The sequence below is a fragment of the Osmia lignaria genome, chromosome 14 (assembly GCF_051020975.1).
Source record: "Osmia lignaria lignaria isolate PbOS001 chromosome 14, iyOsmLign1, whole genome shotgun sequence".
NCBI lineage: Eukaryota > Metazoa > Arthropoda > Insecta > Hymenoptera > Megachilidae > Osmia > Osmia lignaria.
Window position 1 is genome coordinate 1,008,659 of NC_135045.1, and position 21,088 is coordinate 1,029,746.

The window sequence follows — 21,088 nt, forward strand, 5'->3', positions numbered from 1 at the left end:
AAGGTATGACGGCTCCTCTCTCTCTTCACCCTTCCGCCATTCTACGATTGAAATCGAACTAATGGCAGAAATTTAACGCGGCACGCTTTCCTATCGCACGATATTAAACCGATGCAAAGACACAACAAACAGGCTGCTTTCGGTATCGTAAAAATATCCTTGTAATTACATATTCTATTTGCAATTGTTCTCAATTTCGAATTATCATACAATGGATACAATGATTGAATTCAAGAGTTTTAGTGTTTGCGTTTAGCCATCTGATTTATTCAGCAACATTTCAATCGACCCGTTCAAATTAACCAACCGTAGGAAGCGAGTTGAATTACGCTAATTAGAAACAGCTAATTAGTAACATCGAATAGATCCTTTGCTGCGCAAAAAGCCTTTAGATCCATATGTTTCGGTATTACAGAGCAAGATTACATTAGTTACTTCGTCCTTTGCAAAGTTTCATTGTTTATCATTAAGAGGGAATAATTCGTTCCTCGTCAAACGATTATTAACATGTTAATTAAACGAAGTTTCATTTTTTTTACATTGGAAGTGTATCATAGATCGCGCGATGGTATATTCCGTGGCATTATAACCAAAGCGGAAATGTCGATTGGTGGCGCGTTTTCTGCTCGAACGAGCATCATTGAATTCGATCAGCGTCATCGAATTCGCGATACTTGTCGAATCGGTGACTAGATAAATCGCATGTTTCGACAGCGCTCGTACCCCGGCCTGTGTGATCTGCTGATAAGTACAAACGCCAGTCACGCGAACGACTTGGACCGATTATAAATTATTTAACGCGTTAACTCTGCCATACACGCGTGCACATACCAGTCCGTCGCTCGCCACTGCTTTACACGCTCGAATTAAACGCGATATTAAACGACCACCTATGGAGTTTTATTGCTTTTTTGACCTACATCCGTCGCGGTTATTAGGATAATTTGATTTATTTTATTTAAAACGAATTTTTTCTACTAAATTCAAAAGTTGTCGAATTAAATTTCATCCAGGTTTACGCTTAGTTAGAGACCTAAGCCAGGGAAACAACAATAAAACTGCCGAGGTACGGTTCAGGTAACTCGAACGCAGCGGTAAAACGTCAGTGAAATATTCAAAAGCAACGAGGAAACATTTACATTTTCCACCAATGACAGTTCATATTCATCGGGTCGAATCGCGTTCCACCATCGCAAATCTTGGGATCGTGATTCGGTTTTCGTAACGCGATAAATCGTGTAATTAGCAGGGAAATGGAAAATCACTTGGGAAAATAGGTGCGAATAGCTATTGGCGATAGAAAAGAGAGATTTAGCAGGCGCGAATGAAATATTCGCCGATACGAATGGCCGTGCAAGATTAAGTAGCTGGATCTGCTCCCATCGGGAATAACCGCGTTGATACAGACGACCAAAAGTTTCCCTATAAACCGAGCCTAATACATGTCATTTATCAGAAAGAAAAGTAACATCAACCATGCTCCTGTGGGGGCCATTCTCCACCGGGTAGTTTGTTGAAAGAATTTTGACTTGGATAAATCCACGCACCACCGAGTACACCGGTTAATCTGTGTATTGCCAGAGGTAAGTTGGACAACTAGATTTATGGGAAATTAAAGAATCGAACGTATGCTTATCGAGTGTCAAGTTGCAATGAAATCTCTGTGATCGCGAACCACGTTTTCTGTGTCGAAACGAACATTTGTACAAGCGATCGTAAGAGTATTTAAACAATCCCGATATTCGCGTTCGATCAAATACCATCGAAGTTCGCCTTTGTCCATCGGACAAAAGCTCTTTCCCGTGGAAAACGCGTTGCAACCAGCTTCGGATTCGAAGCCGGCTCGAAATACTCGGTACAAGTAACTATTAACCATTACAAGCGGCCGACTCGTCGGCACTTTTATTTCCGGCATGGCATCGAGAACGACGCGACGCGATTCGACGCGACGCGACGCGACGCGACGCGAACGGGCCAGAAAACCGGGTGTGAGAGAAGAGACGGCCGACAACACACGGCAAACCCTGCAACATTGTAGCCACGGTGTCGCATCCCTTTACTTCCTGTTTCCCTCCGCCCTCTCTTCTCCTCGCTATGCCCGAGCTTTTCAAAAGGGTTAACGAATTCGGCAATCAACCGGTATCGATTTCGATCGTCCACCGATTTTACGCGCGTTTTTCCGGTATTCTCTGTCATTCCAGCATGGTGCAAAAATCCCCGTTGATTTTGTAAAATCCCACCGTTATCTGACGTTTTCTCCCCCGAGGGTAATAACGATGCAACGAGGTTTATTCGACAAGGTAGGTTTAATTTGTCAAAGAATTCGATTCGAATCTAGGGTAATATACAATTTATTTTTATATACACTCGCATTGGTACAATTTACAATTTCGTTTGTAATTTTAAAAGAAAAAGACAATTGAAAGATCGGAGAAAGCGATCCTGCTAATTTCTCCCCGGGGTATAGTCTTTCACCAGACGAAACGATGTTTCGATTGGCCGAGCCATATTCTCGCGAGGTTAAAACGAGCCAACAGTAAACGATCCCGTTCTTCTGCAAGACGATCCACAGCGTCACCAGTGATCCATTATCTTTTTATCAGCAGCTAGCGACGCCGGCAGACGGATAGCGAAGAAAACGGAGGCTACGTGGAAATCTTCGGGACGCCAAGTGAATTATTGTCAGTCTAACCAAGAGAAGAATAGCGTCGTGGATCCTTGACACTTTGACAGTCGTCGGGACGCAAGGTAGACGCGCAAGGGAAGGGAAAGGGTGGAGCAAAGAGTGGAAAACCGCGACCATCCCCTTACTCTCGTCTTCCTCCTCCTCGTCTATACTCGTCATTGACAGCTGTCAGCCGTCAGCGTTGGAAAGTTTTACGAGGACGAAAGTTGATATTGCTGCGCTTGCAGCTTTGCCCCTTCTCACCCTTTCACACCCCCTCACTCGAACGTCCTCTCCTCTTCCACCGAACTCGTCGATTTCTCTCGCTTTCTTTCTGTTTTTTTTTCTTTCTTTTTTTTTTTTATATATTTTTTTATCCCTTTGTGTGCCCTTTCTTTCCGCCACTTTTTGCCCATACTATACTCCGTACGCTTTGCTGCTCTCCTCTCTCTGTTCTCACTTAATCCATTTTTTTTCAGTTCTCTATCTATTTCGATGTTCTTTTGTGTCCCGATTATTTCTCAATTTTCTATTGTTTCGTTAGCTGTCCCTTTATCAATTGTTCTTTTCCACGCTGTACAATCGTGTTTCCCGAGATCGACGTTGTCATCGCGTGGATCTATCCTTTTCTGGTTATCCTAGTTTTCCTTCCTATGTGTTTCTACGCTTTTCACAGACAATGATAGTTGGAATTTAATTTCAGCTTCTACCAGATTTTCATTTCCTGAATTACAAACAACTTCATTAAATATTACTTTCCAATGCATGAAACGATTTTTATCAGAAAAATTTCAACGTACCATTTTAGTCGAGCAACCCGTTATATACAGGGTTCATCCGTCTCGATAGTTCGAAAAAGATCAGACTCTTGATAGATTTATGCCTAATAAATTTTGCACAGTACTTCCAGGAGTTACTACAACAAATATAAATGAATTTGATGAGTAATAACATAATATATACACGTTCTAAATTCATGAATAGGTGACAGCAGCCTTTAAAGTGTTTACTTTCAAATTTTTTACCTTACAGAAATTCCTTCGAAACGAAAAGCGTGAGGTAAAATCGGCGAATAAATTGATCCTCTGGAAAGAGGTGGTCGATAATCGACGCTTCAATTTCGACAGGAGAAAAAACGAGCATGAAGATTGGAAGAACAGGCAGGGTTAGGGTGTGGAGGAAAAAAAAAACAAAAAAATCGAAAATGTTCCCAGCCGTTCAGTGGGGGTTGTTCGTTCTCTCGATGACGACGTCACGGATTGAAATGGCGCGTAAAATGGCCACTGTTCCCAAGGGCGAAATATTCCAAGTCTCCAATTTTATTCATTCCCAGTGTGTTTCTCTTTCCTCTCTCTCCCACTCGCAAACCCCAATCACCCTTCTGGTGTTTTTTTTCTCTCACGCAACTACGTGAGCGGAGAGAAACGTCATTGTATAAGAGAGAGAGAGAGTGAGCGCGCGCGCAAAGGGGCGGGAGGGTTAAAACGGTGTTGGCACCCCCTCCGAAAAAACATTTGTTATTCAAGGGAACAGGTTCCTGGTCGAATCAGTGGGAACACGAAGAGGCAAAGTGGAGGGCGTATAAATGGACGGGAATAGGAAAATAATATCGATGAAGTGGTGCTACACTCGCTTTTCAAGCAGACTTCGAATTTCTAGAGGAAATCGATCGCTCAGAGAAATTGCTGGGCAAACAGGAAGCTTTATTTCGTGTAACAACACTCGTACAAAGTTTCAGAGTGAGTGTTGACACAAATTATTTCAATCCAAAAACTCTATTTCTATAGTTATTTCAACTAGAGAACTTGTATCCCTTGCAACCCATGCATATTTTTGAATTAAATTCCATATGAAAATTGTGCTCCCAGCGGCAAAAATGCGAACTACCGAACCAATAAATTTTCTGCAAAATTAAACATCCCTGCATTCTTTTCATCCCTACATTCCTTAAATTTCTTCATCCCTTACATCTCGGCATTCCTCACATTCCTGCCTTCTTTATATCCCTTCATTCCTTACATCTCTGCTTCCCTTACATCCCTGCATTCCTCACATCTCTACGTCCCTTACATCTCTGCATTCCTCACATCTCTACGTCCCTTACATCTCTGCATTCCTCACATTCCTGCCTTCTTTATATCCCAACATCCCTGCATCCCTTACATCCCTGCATCCTTTACATCCTTGTATCACTTATATTCCTGTATTCCATACATCCCAGTACCTCCCTGTAATTGAGTTGAAATTTTTACGGCCTGCGAATTTATACAAATTTAGTTCCTCTTTTCGCCACCAGAGGGCGCCGATTCGATGTCGAATCAGCGCCCTCTGGTTTCAAAAACAGGAACTAAATCTTGCCGAAATTTTGGCCCTCTGGCGGCAAAAATGCGAACTAAAATTTCGATGTCGAATCAGCGCCATCTGGTTTTGAAAAAAGGAACTAAATCTTGCTCTATTTCTGGCCCTCTGGCGGCAAAAATGTGAACTAAAATTTCGATGTCGAATCAGCGCCATCTGGTTTTGAAAAAAGGAACTAAAGCTTGCTCTATTTCTGGCCCTCTGGCGGCAAAAATGTGAACTAAAATTTCGATGTCGCATCAGCGCCATCTGGTTTTGAAAAAAGGAACTAAAGTTTGCTCTATTTCTGGCCCCCTGGCGGCAAAAATGTGAACTAAAATTTCGATGTCGAATCAGCGCCCTCTGGTGGCGAGAAAAGGAACTAACTTTACTTACCTTTACTTACCTTTACTTACCTTTACTCGAAGCAGTCTTTATAATATATTTATTATAAGGGATGCAGAGATGTAAGGAATGTAGGGATGAAAGGAATGAAAGGATGAAAAGAATGTAGGGATGAAAAGAGTGTAGGGATTTAAGGGATGAAGAGGTGTAAGGAATGTAGGGATGAAAAGAATGCTGGGATGCAGGGATGTAACGGAACGAGGGTTGTAAAGGGATCCCGTAGGGATCTGGGGCTGGGGCCCCGGTCTCCACTGCACGCGGCCCGAGAAGTGCCGGCATCGGGTGTGGCCCCCGATGTCGGCGGAGATTGGCACATTGCGTAGGGTTAAAAGACCCCCCCTGCCGCCCTAGTGTAGGCCACCGTGGTGGTTTTAGTGGGTAAAAATCCCACACTACCTCCGGCCCCTCCCCAGGGGGGCTGGAGGTGTCTTTTCGAAGATTTCCACCACGTTAAAAAAAAAAAAAAAAAAAAAAAATGGGGGTATCTGGAACTTTCAAAAAATCATGATCCATCGAGAACAAAAGCACGTCTAATATCTTTGTACCTGCAGTCAGTTTGATTATACATGACAAGTATTTTAAAAAGTGTACCTATTGAACAAATTTTGTAACTGTTGTCAGAGTGAAAGGTGTGCTCGCGAGATAACCTTTCTCCAATGTATGATAAATTTAACACACGATTGAACTTAACGGCGTAAGAATAGCAAAGAGACGAAGATAACAAAATCTGTGAAAAAGGGGGGGCGGGGTAAAAGAGAGCAACAGGATGGCAGAAGGAAGATAGCGAACAAAGGAAGCAAAGAAAAAAAGAAGGTCTCGGTGCTTCCATTCGCTGTGCATAATTGATTGGCGCTTCAAAGGGCCCGGGAATAATCCAGGGCACTGTATAACGTTGATACGGTACTTTTTCATCCTCGGCTCGACTCTCGTCTGTCTCGATAAAGCTGCGACCCGTACGTTCGTATTGATCCGGATCACAATGGCTGGCGATCTGACATGCCCCGATGTTCTTGCACTATTCTCGTTCTCTGATGGAAAAGAGAGGACCGTGGAGAAAAGCGAAAAGAGCAAAGGAACACGTTCCGTCGTTAAATAATAGATAGAGTCGCGAAGCAGAAACACGATTTACTAACGATTTACTAGGCACTGAGGATCAAAATGTTCGTTGTATTCTCGAATAAAAGGCTGATGCTTGATTACACAAGGATGCTCGTGACGAAACTCGAACGTTCAGCATAATAACGAGTTGGTCTCGCGGACGTCGCGTTCAATTTGTAAAAGGCCGATTCGAGTGGATCCACGCGGTCGTCAGGGCATTAACGGAAACAAGTTTCACGATTTACCCGGCAAAGGGCACGAAAGGGTCGCCGGAGACTGGTTGCTGGTCGCTGGTGTTCCCGGTGAAAGAGAAGGAACGATGAGGGAGAGAGAGAGAGAGAAAGATCCTCTTTATTGACCCTCGAAACGAGTTTAAACCGAGGGTGAAGCGGCCTGATTGCCGCACCGATTGTATTTGGTGCGGCATAATGAAAATTCTTCTTGCGTCATCTGCCCTCGAGGATAGTTTAACGGCATACTGAAATCCTTTCCACCCTCATAGTTGTCCGCTAGTTGATCGCAATTCTCTCGTTCCGTTCAACTTTTATCGAGAACCTCCTTTACAGTCGTACCGGCTCTCTGGACGATCAGGAAATTAATTAACCCTTTGCAGACGGCACACTTTTCAGCTCGATTTTCCCTTCGTTTAGAATATTCGACGTTTAACAGATTGATTACTATGAGATTGGTACCGCAAGTTTGTTATAATTACCAAGTAATTGAAAAAAGAAAATAGAGAATGTAAATTTGGAGGATGCTTGGGAGAAAAGCGAAACGACGTCGCGATTACAAACTCGTTCGTTCGTTATTCATTCATCAAAATTACTGGCAGATTTGCGGCTTTCCAGTTCGAAATCACCATAAAACCCATGGAAGACACTGGAGAATTCATAGAGTTTCAGAATGAAGTATAACGAGAAAGTGTAGGGAAGGTGGAAAGGTAGGCAGGCAGGCAGGAGAAAATTGCGTTTCCGCGTCGGCACGGCCGGAAACAGGATGGAAGCGGCCCGGTTCCGACGCTTCTTTTCTTTACCCAAACGATTCTTCGCGCTTCTTCGCCGTCAACTGTTGCGAATATCTCGAAAAGCTGACTTTACGCTTACAAAAGCGGACGTCTCGCGCCGAGCCGTTGCGTGATGCGGAAAATAACGCGACTTTTCAAATCATCGATAAATTCTTACCTTTTATTCTATACATATTTTCGGTTTACTCGTACCGTCGCGAATTTTATGCTATCCTATTGTATTATAGATAAGAAAATACAAAAGATTACATAAAAGGAAGAGAGAAATTGGTACAGTCGAAGATACGAGTAACGAAACTTGACAGGTTTCCGATATCGCGACCCTGTCACGCCAGACAATTCGAACCTATTGATTATACTCCACCACCTGGCTTTAATCTGCCACCCTCTACGTTCCCGTAAATATATCGCTGGCTATATTTTACCTTTTACTTAACGTCTCGTCGCTGGATTTACGTTTCTCGATACAAGCTTCACCCTAGGGGCAAGGTAAACGTACACAACCATTTTATTTCTAATGCCCTTTCTTTATTTCATTTCCAATATTCGGGAAGAACAGTCTCGCTTCTATCGCAAAGTTGCAGGATTCTTTGAAGGAAACGCGATTTAAGACTCTCGAGGTCGCCTCCTCGAAAGAGACTGGATTATAAGCGGCACTACCTCGAACTTGATACAAACAGGTGCACCAGCTCCCGTCTCCCTCTTATTCTCCTCCTCCTCCTCCTCCTCCTCCTCCTCCTCCTCCTCCTCTTCGTATACACCAAGTCCGACAGGAAGAAGAGAAGTTTCCCGTGGATTGCACGGAACCGCAGCCGCAAAAGCGTCTAATATTGTATTCATGAAGCGACGAGCGTTCGAAGCGTACTGAATAAATAAATAAATAACCGAACGCGCGAACCTCGACGCGTGCGATGGCTCCTGGCTTTGAAACCCGTTTAAAGCCAACTTTAATCGTCATATTTTTTCAAATCACCATTATCGAGTACATCTCGATAATTTACAACAATTATTAAACAGTTACAAGAACTACTATCTCCTTTACCTTTCTTTTTTCTTCTTTCAGTCGGATAAAATCAGTGGAGCAACGTCAACGCGGCTGTGTTTATACAGAGGAGAGAAAGAAGAAAAGAAAAAAAAAGAGGAGAAAAGGAGAAATAAAGAGTGAGATGAGGGCGGTAGAGGGTGACCAGCAGTGGAGGTTGACAACTTCGAGAGCTCTTTCAATTTATCTCATCCCCTGAAGCGCCCTCTCCTCTTCCAACCCCCTTTTCCAGCCGTGCATTTCTATTCTTCCTCTACTTCTCCTCTTTGTCTTTGTATACCCCGGTCTCTTGCCGCGTTCTTACGACGATATTTATTAAAGCACTGTCACGTCGCGTAAAGAGAGAACGGGCGAAAGTTGGCGGCGCGTTTAAGCGACCGTATATCGCATTCGCCGATAAATCCGCCTGAGACTTCTGGCGGGCAAGCAAACTAGCTTAAAATCCAGATGATATAATTCTATAAAATTTAAAATTCTTACAAACGAGTAGTCGAACACAGGAGGGCATTATTCGTAGAAGCCGGTGTATTTGAGAAACGCGACAGGAGGAACAGCTTCGGAGAGGAGCCGATGAAAATGCGACTCGCGTTGCCTCGAACACGAGCTAACCCAGGAAAATGGAACGCCTCGAGATGCGAACAATCGGCCTGGATACTCGCTCGTTCCGGTCCAGGCATTCGAATTTGCATCTCTCAGAGCGTTCGCCTTCGTCGTTGCAGTCTTTCATATTTCTCTCGGACCTGATGCTCGCTCTTCTTGCACTTTTCAAACAGGAATTTAACCCGAATCAAGCTCTATACGGTATTTCAGAAAAAAAAAATGGACAAGTATTATGTCAATCGTTCGTCAAGAGGAGGCACGTGTCGTCGAAGCGACCGATTATAATTATTGTCACGATTTGCGGCTCTGAAAACGTCTGATTATACAGGCTCGTCGCTTCGTATCGTGGTTGTAACACGCGTTCAACCTCCGCGAAACATTCGCAACTACAATAATAATAATTATGATAACGGAAACAGAATTACGAAACGTCCAATTTAACCGGCAAAACGTTGACCGCTCTACCAGCGTATTAATAATTACGCTGCCGTAATGGTATTCCCGTAATAGCAGCAACGATAATAATTAGACGAACGTTAACGTCGAATTACCGGTTCGCATTCGATTTCGAAATCCTTCAGAATCCTTTTCCTTCGGAAGCGTTTGATTTCGAAGAAAACGCGTAACCCAATTGGTAAAACAATCGTGTAAAGGCTTCGAAAAGGCTTGCTTAAGGGTTCGATAATTAACCGATTAATCCTTGGTAACTGCCTATTCGATCCCGAATACCTGCACACCCTCGAACTCGATGCCGCTCGTCAAGGTTCTTCGAATCCTTCGAAGAATCCAGATATCCCGTCGGAGGGGTTCGCGAAAGGGCAATATAATCCGTGGAAGGGCTCGTACGGTATTTTATTACAAACCAGTCGATAGCAGAAGCGGGATAAACGGGGGGAAGCTGATGGAACAAGGAAGAGGAGGACGAGCTTTTCGGGATTCGGACAAAGGGACGAGGAGACTGTCTGCCGCTGTTGGTAACCCTTGTATTGTTTCGTTAACGGTAATCCGAAGCTTTCGGTGTACCGGCATTTTGGATGGAATGATCTCACGAAAGATGTTGGAACGACATATTTTGTGAAGAAAAAAAAAAGAAAAGACAAGGGAGAACGAAGGCGTATGGGGATGGAGGTCGATACGGAGGATATTTCATGGGGTGAACGCAGCAGGTGATCCAGAGTGATTTGCGGTGTTGGCGATAAATCGGGCAAAGCACCCTTGAAAATATATCTTTCAAGTATTTGAATAAAAAAGCAGAAGAAACTGAAGATATCGAGCTTTTCGAGTTAATTAAAAATTGTTGAAACACAGTGTATATTAAGTGAGCAAAAATGTTGGAACATTTAAACAGAAGGTTGTAAACAGTTTAGGAAATAAATTGGATGCTTCAAGTAGCACTCGTCTTCGTTATTGCACCAGCTATTTCTCCTGTGTATCCCTTTTACGAGAACCTTAAATATTTCACGGAATAGTGGGCACGAAATAAAGAATACTAGCTGGTCGTTTTTATTTTGCTTGCCAGCTGGGTAGGCGGTAAAACACGGGAACGGCGTTTATGAGTTACGATGTCTTTCCCCAAGTTTTCGAGTCGTGCCGTTTTGCGGGGCTTTAAATTCCGCGAGGAATCGCGCGAACATCGTTCCGCGATATTGGACAACGATATCTGGCGCCGCGCCGTTCCATTACTTTCTTCTTTACCTTTCTTTACCAGTCCGCGATAAACCGTCCTGATTTTCGCATCCTTCTTTCATTTTCTAACAGCTCATTGCCTGGTATTCAAGCGGAAACACAACTTTTCTTAATACACGCGAAGGATACCCTTTGAATATATTCCATTCCATTTCGATCTAGATTACGCTTTTTCTCCCTTCTATTGTTATACAACGTCTTACAAAAGTTTACAAGAAATGTGGTAGAAAATGAAGCTTAGAGAGCAGCTCGGCTGACCTTTACCGTGGAAAATTGCACGGGTCGATGGATTTTTGCGAAGGGCAAACTACGATTCCGGACGAAAGAGCCACGAGGCAACCTTCGACGCTCGATGAAATACGAGGCAACCGTTTGGGAATAATTAAAGGCCGCCAGCAGGGATAACGTTGGATACCGGTGTCGATAGGCAATTTTACGGGCCGTGAAAACGGGCTTAAAGAACTCGATGACGAGGCTGGCCAGTCGACGTTGAAGGTCAATATCCAAGGGTTTACGCGGATGACAAATTGCTACACCTTAAAGCTGCAGTTTTAGAAGACATGAAAAAAAAAAGAAAATGTAAATCTACATTGAGTCGTTACAGAATACCGGAAGAAAATGAAACGCGTCGAATCTCCTTTCCTCGGCAAGCTCCAATTCGTGTTTCTCCGTTTCGGTTTCTCTCAGGACGTCGAATTAAACGGCAATCCCCGCAAGGAAAGCTAATTACGTAAGTTCGTGTATCGACTTCTCCTCTGCAACGGAACGAAACAACGACGAAAGAAAAGAAAAAGAGCCAGAGGGTGGAAAAGGAAAATGGAACAACTGACGGATGTATTTCTAAATTCCATAGAAGGCGAGCGAGTTCGAAACGAAAATCTTTATTTCACCGTGGGCGTCGTACACCTCGCTCGCATAATTAGTCGCGAAGCGCGTTCCAATTACGGGGACGCGACATCGGCCCTAATGAGCCACTCGCAAGTAAGCTGGCAAGAGCTTTGACTAATTAAGTCCCAGCTGGCCTCGCCATCGGCCACCCCTTCGTTCTCGCTCTCTTTGCTCGCAACCCACTCGTCGTCGCGCCCTTTTTTGTTTTTTTTTTCCAGCAGATCTGCTGGAAAAGCTTCTCCGGACGACAGTCGAGATAACAGGTTCCGTTCGCTTCGAGCACGCGTCAAGGCGACTTTTGTCCAGCGACGATCTGTGCGCGTCTATCGATCACGAAACGCACCGCACCGCACCGCACCGAGTGCGCCGGCATTGTTTCTCGAAAGGGAGGAAGGGTAAATAAAGGGCGGTTCGCATATCGTCAGCTAATAAGGTACGAGACGCAGAGCTCGGCCAATTTGTATAGCCGACGGACGAGAGTGATCTTGTGGACGAGTGAGGATCGAACGCATCGTCGAGAGTGAAGGAGAGAAGAGGTAGCGGGTGAATAGACATCGCCTCGAGCGCAACCCTCCTGATCGGGAATTGCTCGTTACGCGATCGAGTCTCCGTGTGAGCGGAAACTATGTTTCCTCTGGCATAACAACGATCCCGTTGCTCGCTTCCACCTCCGATTATCCTCTTAATTAGCGACGAAAAACTTGTCGACAAATTTTCAGATACTCTAGAACAACACCGAGCATCGTATAAAGTGTGTCAAGTTCATCGTCTTCCGTGCGTAACACCATCCGCACCGGGACATAACGAAATTCTACGATAATGCACAGCATCAAAGGCATCCTTTATTAAGTTAAAAACCACTCGCGGCCGAGGAAAACACCGCGAGCTAAATCAATTAGACAACGTCGAACTTGCACCAAAATGTTCAATTACTCTAGACTCAAGAAACAAGTAAACATCTGGAAACGCGTAAAAAGTTGTTCTACTTTCTTACCATCGAAGTAACCGCGGACTTGCTTTTTTTTATTAGCAAAGCTAAAGAAGCGAAAAGAATTAAAAGCAAACGAAGAATTAAAAGCGAATTGACTTGGGGAAAAAAAAAGCGAAACTCGTCTCGATTCGAATCTCGATGCTACGTTACCTGGTTTGGTTTCGTTTGTTCAAGGATCGAGAGGCAAAGCGTTTTTGCTAGAGAAAGCTGAAACGGGAACGGACTGTTCGGTAGGATGGAAGCTCGAAGGGGTTAGAAATGCAAAGAGGAGGAGGAACATTTGCATGCGAGACGCGGGAAGATGTTTGCAGAGCAATTTCGTGCGCACCGGCTCGATCGGTTCGATACACGCGATCGATCGATACGCGTCTACCGCTGCTTGTTTCTGATTAGCTAGAAAACACGAACGTTCGATGTAACAAGTCCGTGCTGCGAGTACAATCGATAGATTGATTGCTATTCGATAGGATGAAATTGAAAATCGAAACTAGAATAGGTGCTGGTAATCGAAACTCGATACACCGACCTTTGCGGTTCCATTTAATGAGTGGGTACATTTTTCGTTTTCTTCGTTTGTATCGTGAGAAAAATTGATATACACGAAAATATGTTTAAAAATCGTAAGAGTAAATTTTTTATTCCCTTTACCTTCCATTCTTTTTTTTTTGCAACAGCAAAGATAGAAGGAAAAAACGAAGCCACGACGCAGCGCGGAACGATGTTCACCAAAAATTCAACAGCTATTCAGTAAGCGTCGGGACGCTGCGAGGTAGAGAAACAACGAGACCCGTGCTCATTTCGCGGACGCACCAGCCGCGTTATTGTTCTCGCAATTACGCTTCGAAAATCCACCTTCTGCCCGGCTCTAACGAACTTTCGGCAAACGCGATTCCCGGGGTTCCGCAAATATTTGCACGGCTCCCGGCGTCGCGACGCTTACCCCCATACCCTCTCCTCGTCGCCCCCGTAAGTCTGCCACCGCGAAAAATTTCGCGCGATTATGATTTTTTTTCCAACCTCCACGAACCTGCCGCGGGAAAAAAGCCCGGCTGCTCCGCGTTTGCCAGACGATTCCGCTTGGAAATTCGTTTGCTCGGAAAACCATGGTACTATGAATTTCCAGGAAACTTTGTCGCTTTTGTACGGCTTTTCAATTCGAAGGAATCGGAGGAAACACCGCGATTAATTTAGATTAACGTCGAATATTGCACAAATATTATTTCCAACGAGAATCGTAAAAATGTTCAGCCAGAACAGAAACTCGCGGAAGTTGATTAATTACTCGACACCGTTTTAAAACGCTTGAAATGATCCAAAGCAGCGCGATACCGGTGCTAATTACGCGGAAGAGGAACGAAACGTTCGAAAGGATACGTCTTCCTTTTTCCAGGGAAATATTCGCAAACCTGGCAACCAGCTGAACGTTCAACGTACTTAATTCAGAGTATGGCGTATATATTCAATGGTCCCGAATTTTTGGTCGTTCCATCCTGAATACGAACCATTCATTTTTCAAACCCTCCGCCACGTCGCTCCTTCTTCATCCTCCTTCTTTCTGCCAACGATTCATCCTATCATTTCCCATCCCTTTCCTCCACCTACTACCCTCGTTCCAGTCAAAATGAAGCCGTGAAATAGTTCCATTTGGAAAATGAGGTTCAGACAGGTTTTTAGCCACGCGGCGCGGAGCGGCGCGGCGTATGGAACGGGAGACGAACGGAAATGTTAATTGACGCGTACAGTCTGTGCACCCCGCGTGATCGATGAGCAAATATTTGGAAAATTACGCGAAACGATAACCCGTTTAACGCGGTCATACAAACCGTGGCGCGTCCAGCGTCGAAATTTATTTTTACGGGTTCAGATTAAACATCGTAATAGCGATGGTTGCGGTGCCAATACAGACCATGCCGTGTCTTCATTTGCACTCGACGTTATAAACTAATTTCCTCTCGATCGTTCGAGTGCAAAGCTATTTGAAAAACTTTCTTCTTTTCTCTCGCGTGTCGTTTAACAAGAGGAAAAAGATGTAAACGCGAGCAAAGAAAGTGCTCGAAGCGGAATGGTGAAGGGATCATTGAGATCGGCGCGAAAAGCGCGTCGAAACGGCATTTAAATTCGTTAGAAGGCTCGAAGCATCCACTTCACGCCAAACCAGCACGAAAGGGTAATTAAATAGCATTGGACGAGCATTTAGAGAGTACTCGCGATACGTGTCCCCGCGAATCCATAAAGGAGCAGTGGCTCGTTCACTGGCGGTGAAAAAAGAGCATCAGACGAAAAGGAAAGGAGAAAAAGATCCGATTGAAATTTCATTTTATATGTAGAAGCCACATTTTTGCTTCACGCGTTACGACAAGTACAAGGTGAAACGTTTTATATATCCTGTCCATGGAAATAAAGAAATTAAGTAATTCATTGTTCATTGTTCATTTGATTTCTGTTCGTTTACTTGTCCCTTCGTTTGCTCTTTTATGTTTCTCTTCGAGAGACAGCCCCACGTTTACCCCTTTCCGCGTGTCACTCATCCCCTGACATTTCCTCTTTAACCTCACCACTTCGAGAGGAGAAACTCGTAAACTAGCGGAACTGATCTCTGGTCAGAGAACAGAACTCTAACCCTGTTGGCAGTCTGTAGCGCCCTTTTGGCACACCCTTCAGTCCCGTTGTTCGAAATTGCAGCCACTTTCGTTGTTATTCGCATTTTACTGCGCGTCGAAAGCAACGAGAAAGGTGATTTATTTATTTATTATTTTTTTTTTTTTTTTTACAAAGTCATAGTTTTCATTTATGTTTCTCTGAATAGAATTAAAATCAATTAATAAACAAAGGTGTACCATTTCTTTTTCCATTTTCCATTTTTCATTGAGGTAGAAATTGTTTGCCCATTTTATTTTGGAACGATAAATCGTTTCGTGGCCTAGATTTATCTTTGGTCCCAACAAAATGATGGAAATAAATTAAAAACATAGATTTCCTGGTGCTTGAAAAGCAGCGACGATACAAGGTACGTTGAACATCACCGAGATGTATAAAAAACAATTTTCATTTTTGCAACAGGTACTCCCAACGATTTCTAGCTGGCAGCTACCGTTACAGTTATTTTTCCACGGCGCGAACAAATTTACGTTTTGTCGCCTCGACAAATGCGAAAAAATGCGAAAAATGCGAATCGGTTGTTTCGATTCCCGAAACGAATGCTTTTCTGTCCGGGTGAAATTTCCAGAAAAATGCGTCCGAAATTTGTGCCAACAAAAAGAAAAAAAAAAAACCATCATGAAAAAACGTCTGTCAATACTGAATGCTGAATGGCCAAAGTGTTGATGGTAAGAATAATAAATTTAAAAAACTGTATTTAAATGGAAAATATGGATAACGTTAAATAAAATATAAGAAATGAATGGTAAGTAACATGTAGCGTAAACGATAATTGAACTGTGTAACCTATATTATCGAGTGCAGTATTAAGCATGGTTACGTCTATTGTCGATGCGTTAAGAGCGAAAATGGTACTGGCAATTTTTCACCGCACGAATAAAGGAAAAAAGAAAAAAAAAATAGTTTCCTTCCGGCGTGCTATTAATCCCCGCAGCCCGGAAACCGCAGTCACTTCCCGGTTATTCGTATGCTAGCCAAGAGCGAATTCGTGTTTCGTCATTTCTGCGGTTCCGGGTGGTCGTGTGGGTGCTTCGCTGGGTGAACTCACGCGTCGACGGATCTCGAGGCTGGAAATGGACTGTTTCGTTTTCGAAATATGACTCGTCTCGCCAAATGGATATGAATCACTGGGAACGACGCACAGTACCGAGTAAACTTTGCGATTTATGCGAACGCACGAGCCTCACCGACTTGGATTCATCCTCGAAACTGCTCCTCGATTCCCCTCGACTTCCCATCCCGTTCGACCGGAACTCCGACGGTCCTTGCAACCAGTTCTTTGACATTTTGACAGCGGGTTATCGTTCATAGTCCCATACCGATCGAATTTCACACCGACGAATCGTCGACTCCGAGAAAGTACTTTCTTTTCTTTCGAAACTTGGAAAGTCGTGAAAGTTTTCGATACGTTGCGAGAGAAAGAGGTTTGCTTCTGGCGAAAGATCCTTCAAAATTTTTTGATATACGGTCTTATGTTTCTCTTATTCGCTCGTTCAAATTTATATACTTAATTTTCGTCTTCTTTTATGCTTCGAGAGAAAATTTGCACGAACCGGGTCATCGTTCACTTCGTTAACGAACCACAAATTAAGCGCAAGAGAAACTTAATTTGCAGCGCACGTTCGCAGCTATTCAATTCACGAACCGCTCGAAAATTTCAAGAGATTCGCGAGAGTTCGAGGGCGCACTAGTATAAACGAACGGTTTTTCAAACGAGCGAAACAATGCAATTTCAGGAGGTTGAAAATTAATCCCAGTAGAATAACCCGTATCTCTGGAGGCTGCTCGAGAGAAATCGTTCGAGCGAGTTGTTCTTTCGGTTTCGAAGAAGAAAACCCGGAATCACGAATGCTCTTCATTCGCCTCGATTAATATTCTCGTTTCGTTTAATGTGTCTCTGCTCGCTGATAATAGCGCCGGCCGAGTATCGCTAATTACGATACTTTTTCACCTTTTCTTTCCCGCGCGAATAACAATGCGCCTTCGATTAATTATCGATCACCCATGGCGATTTCCAGTTCTCCAAATTTGCCAAGTTGGAAAAACGGATCGGTACCTTGGGAATGATTATAAAGGGTAAAAATGTCAAGTCGACGACAAGTTTGCAAAGTTTTGCACCAGATCTCGTTAATAAACGATATCGAGCGCAGCGCAGCGCATCGAGTACTCGATATTCGTCGCGATATCAAGTTAACATCCAATTAATAACGAATTCATTTTCGCCGCTAATTGCTTGACTGGAATAAAGCGTAGGAGGCAACGAATTATTAAAACGCGTACAAATTAATCATGGTCACGAGGCTGGTAATTACACTTGATTCGGGCCGTCACGAGGGAATAAAACACATTCGTGTACACCCGCCGACTGAAGCAGTCTTTCAGTGTGAAATGATAATTAAATTCTACCGCCTCCGGCGATCGTGCCGTCATACGAGTGCATCGCTCTGCTCTTCAACAGAGAAAATTGTGTTTCTTCGAGAAAACCAACGTTCCGGTAATTGGATAGTTTCCTACCGACGACCAGACGACTTAAGTGATTGATTCGATTTCAGAAGCAGCAGCGAAACGTTCAGCTGAATTTCGACGGAATTTTATTCATTTCTCGCATCTAACGTTGCTCGCGTTTTCACGTTAAACTTGTTTTTCAATTATTCGATTACATCGAACATCGACCGCGGTAAACGTGTTAATAGGTTCTTATTAAAATCTGACTGACGATTAAGACGCAAAGTCAGCCGTAAATCTGTTATAATCTCATAAGACTGGAATAAGAGCAAGTTTACGGATAGGAACGACTTAACCGATAGCGTTCATTATTCGCGTGCATTCTTGGAGCTTCGCAAATCCATAGCCGTGGTGGCATAATCGTCCTATCGAGTTTATCGGAAACTTTCCAGTCGCGGTTTCGTACACAATATTCATCAAGATTAAAAGTTCCGTAATCCACGTTCTTACCTGAACGTTGTACGCCGTTTAAAATAATTAAAAAAACGTCGAAATTCGATGTTACTTACGGGTACGAACGATCAAATATCCTTGGAATAATTTCATCGAAATCGGTGAAATTTCATGGTTTCTCGAAAGGTAGTTTAACACAGAACTACCGTCTGCCGCATTCGTCCGTGAATTTACTGCAACGGTTTATATTTCCGTGACACGCGCGGAGAAAAGTGGATACAATGTGCAAAATGTGTAAATTCGTGTCACTGGGAATGCGAGGCCGGAGAATAATGACCCCGAGCCCACTTGGCGCGTTTCCTACTCCCGGCTACGTGTTTATTATTTATTATTCGATTTAAAACGCAAAGGAGCGCGATACTTTACCGAAAGAAATTCCACTGACGTTTTCGCCTAGCCTTTAAATTCTCAACCATGCATGACTGCTTTTCTTTTCTCTTCGAGGATAGTGTTAAACGGAGCGTTGAATGAAAAACACAATCGATTAAATGTTTGAATGAAACGTAGAAGAGAAAAAAAATTGACAGAAATTTTTTGGAGAGTGAAGAGCAGTCGACAGAAGGATCAGGAGCAAAAGCTCGTTCTAGCAAGAGGAGAGCGAACGGAAATTTGTGGGATCGTTCCGCTTTAAATCGCTTTCGATGCCGGTGTGTGTACTTAGGTACTTGACCGGTCGAATCGACACGAAAGACCAGAAGCAACATTCGCCGAACGAATATTGCCGGATCGATCGGTACTTGCCAACTCGTAATTAATTGCGGGGTATCGGTTTCTATCCTCCATCCTTTCGAGTACTATCAACCAGACCTATAGCAGCCGAAAAATAGCCTTCCAATGAAATTTCTTCTTCCAACCAGATGAATTTACGATGTATTCAAGGTACATAAATCGGATTTTAATCTTCGCGAGATGCCCTGTATATATCCATAGAGAAACTGTGGAAAATTCGTCAACGTTCGTTCGCAAAACCGATGTCAAATTAAAAAGCAAATATTTGTCCAACACATTCGGAGCGTCATGATTTCGGATCTCTTTTCGATTAATCTCCGCTTCAGGTTGGAAAAACGCGACAGGCCGTAGCTTGTAATTAATTGCGGAACATCGTGGTGTTCGCGAATTAAGCTCGATCCCGGGAATATTGCACGGTCAAAAGCTGCAAAAGTCACGAATATTGCGAGGAGAAAGGAGCGGACGAGGATGGAAAAAAAAGAGAAGAAGCGGGAATTGCAATTATTGGCCCTTCCGCTGGTCCAAAGTAGCAGAATTTCCCAGGGCAAATTTCGTCGCGTTAAGGAAACGTTATTGCTTCGCGTAATCGCGAATCAACCTGGCTAGCCGCGAATTATCACCCATTCCTCTTCGTTCCGCGTCTTTTTTCCCCGTTAATTTTCTCCGTTAATTTTCTCCGTTTGCGAAACTTCTGCTAAAATTGGATAAACGTTCAAGAGAACGCGAACGCGAACGCGAACGCTTTCATCGTTCTCACTCATTGGAAAATATTTTTTCTCCACAAAGTTCCCGGACAGATCTCGCTACCGCGATGGTAACATCGTTTTCCATAGCTTCGTAATTAATTAGAACGTCTCGTAATATTGCCAGCCCCTCCTTTCGTCTCTCGAGGGAGAACGTGACGCGATGCAACACGATTGAAATATTTTCCCTGTTAGTTTTGCTTCGTTTCCTCGACGTTGTAATTTCTGTTATACCAAACGAAAGATGGGAGTTCGTAACAGTTCACAGAGCTAATATCGTAGGCAAAAGTTTGCATCGTTCGCGTATATAAATGGTGCGAACGAGCTATTTCAAAGCGTGTTTCAAAAACGGATACATAAAGATACGAAATGAAAATAAAGTCGATAAATTAAATCCATAAAGTACACTCCTCAGCGGAAATCTTTGCTGAAAGAATATTCCACGGAATAAGGGGTAGCAATTTTCTTAAAGAACGCGTCGCGATGTAAATTCGCGTTGCAGCTTCTCGCGCAGAGGCCATTAATCTTGGCCTTTTTCGTTTTTTCTTTCTTTTCGAGGGAGAGAAACGGCTAAATACCCAGCGATTAAATCTTCCGATGCGGCGTCTTAGTGGCTGCCGGAAACCACGCTTACCCACCCCTCCCTTCCTCCTGATAAAGTCATTAACAACCGCGTATTTTTCTCCCTTAATGAGCTCGAACGTTATCTCGATGAGAGAGCGTAATATCAATTTCGAGCCTCGGATTACCTGTGTTCCACTTCCACGATTGTTTTCCATTCGCCACAGCTGAATTTCATTTGCTTCTCCACCGTGCCAAATTTTCACCCTTTATCTCTAGACTCGTATTATAGCAAATTATGCGCCTCTAAACAGACACCAGCTGCTTACAAATTTTAAACAAATCAGATCCCTAATTTTGTTAATGAAGAAAAGAGTTTGATAGACCGACGCGACGTTTCTTTGTAACGACGTATCCTTTTGATTCGCCAATCAACCATCGGTTAATTGACTCATTAACGTTCGCGTGCTTTTCTTTCGCTATGCCATCTAATAAACATCGAGGCAGGAAGTGACGTTGATTTCGTTCACGGGAAAAGAACCGTTTCCCTTTTGCCAGAGAGCTCAAGTAATATCCGGCCCTCTATTAAATTTCGGCCGACCTTCGGCCTTCGCTACGCGACTTTATTAATGTTCAATTAATTACTCCGCTATGCTGCCGCGTAGCTACGTTATTCGCCACTGATTTTACGAAGCCTGTTCGC

The 21,088-nt window shown here is 43.6% G+C and overlaps 1 protein-coding gene and 2 long non-coding RNA genes across 7 annotated transcripts in view; 1 reads left to right on the forward strand and 2 right to left on the reverse strand.

The window, feature by feature from the left end:
- LOC117609192 (uncharacterized) overlaps nucleotides 1–3,120 on the forward strand; it is a 66,728-nt gene extending 63,608 nt beyond the window's left edge. For both annotated transcript variants that reach the window (XR_004582546.2, XR_004582545.2), the window contains exon 3: nucleotides 2,607–3,120. This is a non-coding gene — a long non-coding RNA (uncharacterized LOC117609192). The remainder of the gene's footprint in view (nucleotides 1–2,606) is intronic.
- Nucleotides 1–21,088, reverse strand: part of LOC117609183 (uncharacterized) — a 171,342-nt gene that overhangs the window by 45,752 nt on the left and 104,502 nt on the right. The gene's annotated exons all lie outside the window — the stretch shown is intronic.
- LOC117609191 (uncharacterized) lies at nucleotides 3,252–19,790 on the reverse strand. 2 transcript variants are annotated; one of them, XR_004582544.2, is made up of 3 exons: nucleotides 18,409–19,790; nucleotides 3,466–3,581; nucleotides 3,252–3,389 (listed from the first exon to the last, which is right to left on the reverse strand). It is a non-coding gene; the product is annotated as an uncharacterized LOC117609191 (long non-coding RNA). The 2 variants fall into 2 exon arrangements; XR_004582543.2 differs by lacking the exon at nucleotides 18,409–19,790 and adding an exon at nucleotides 7,955–7,973.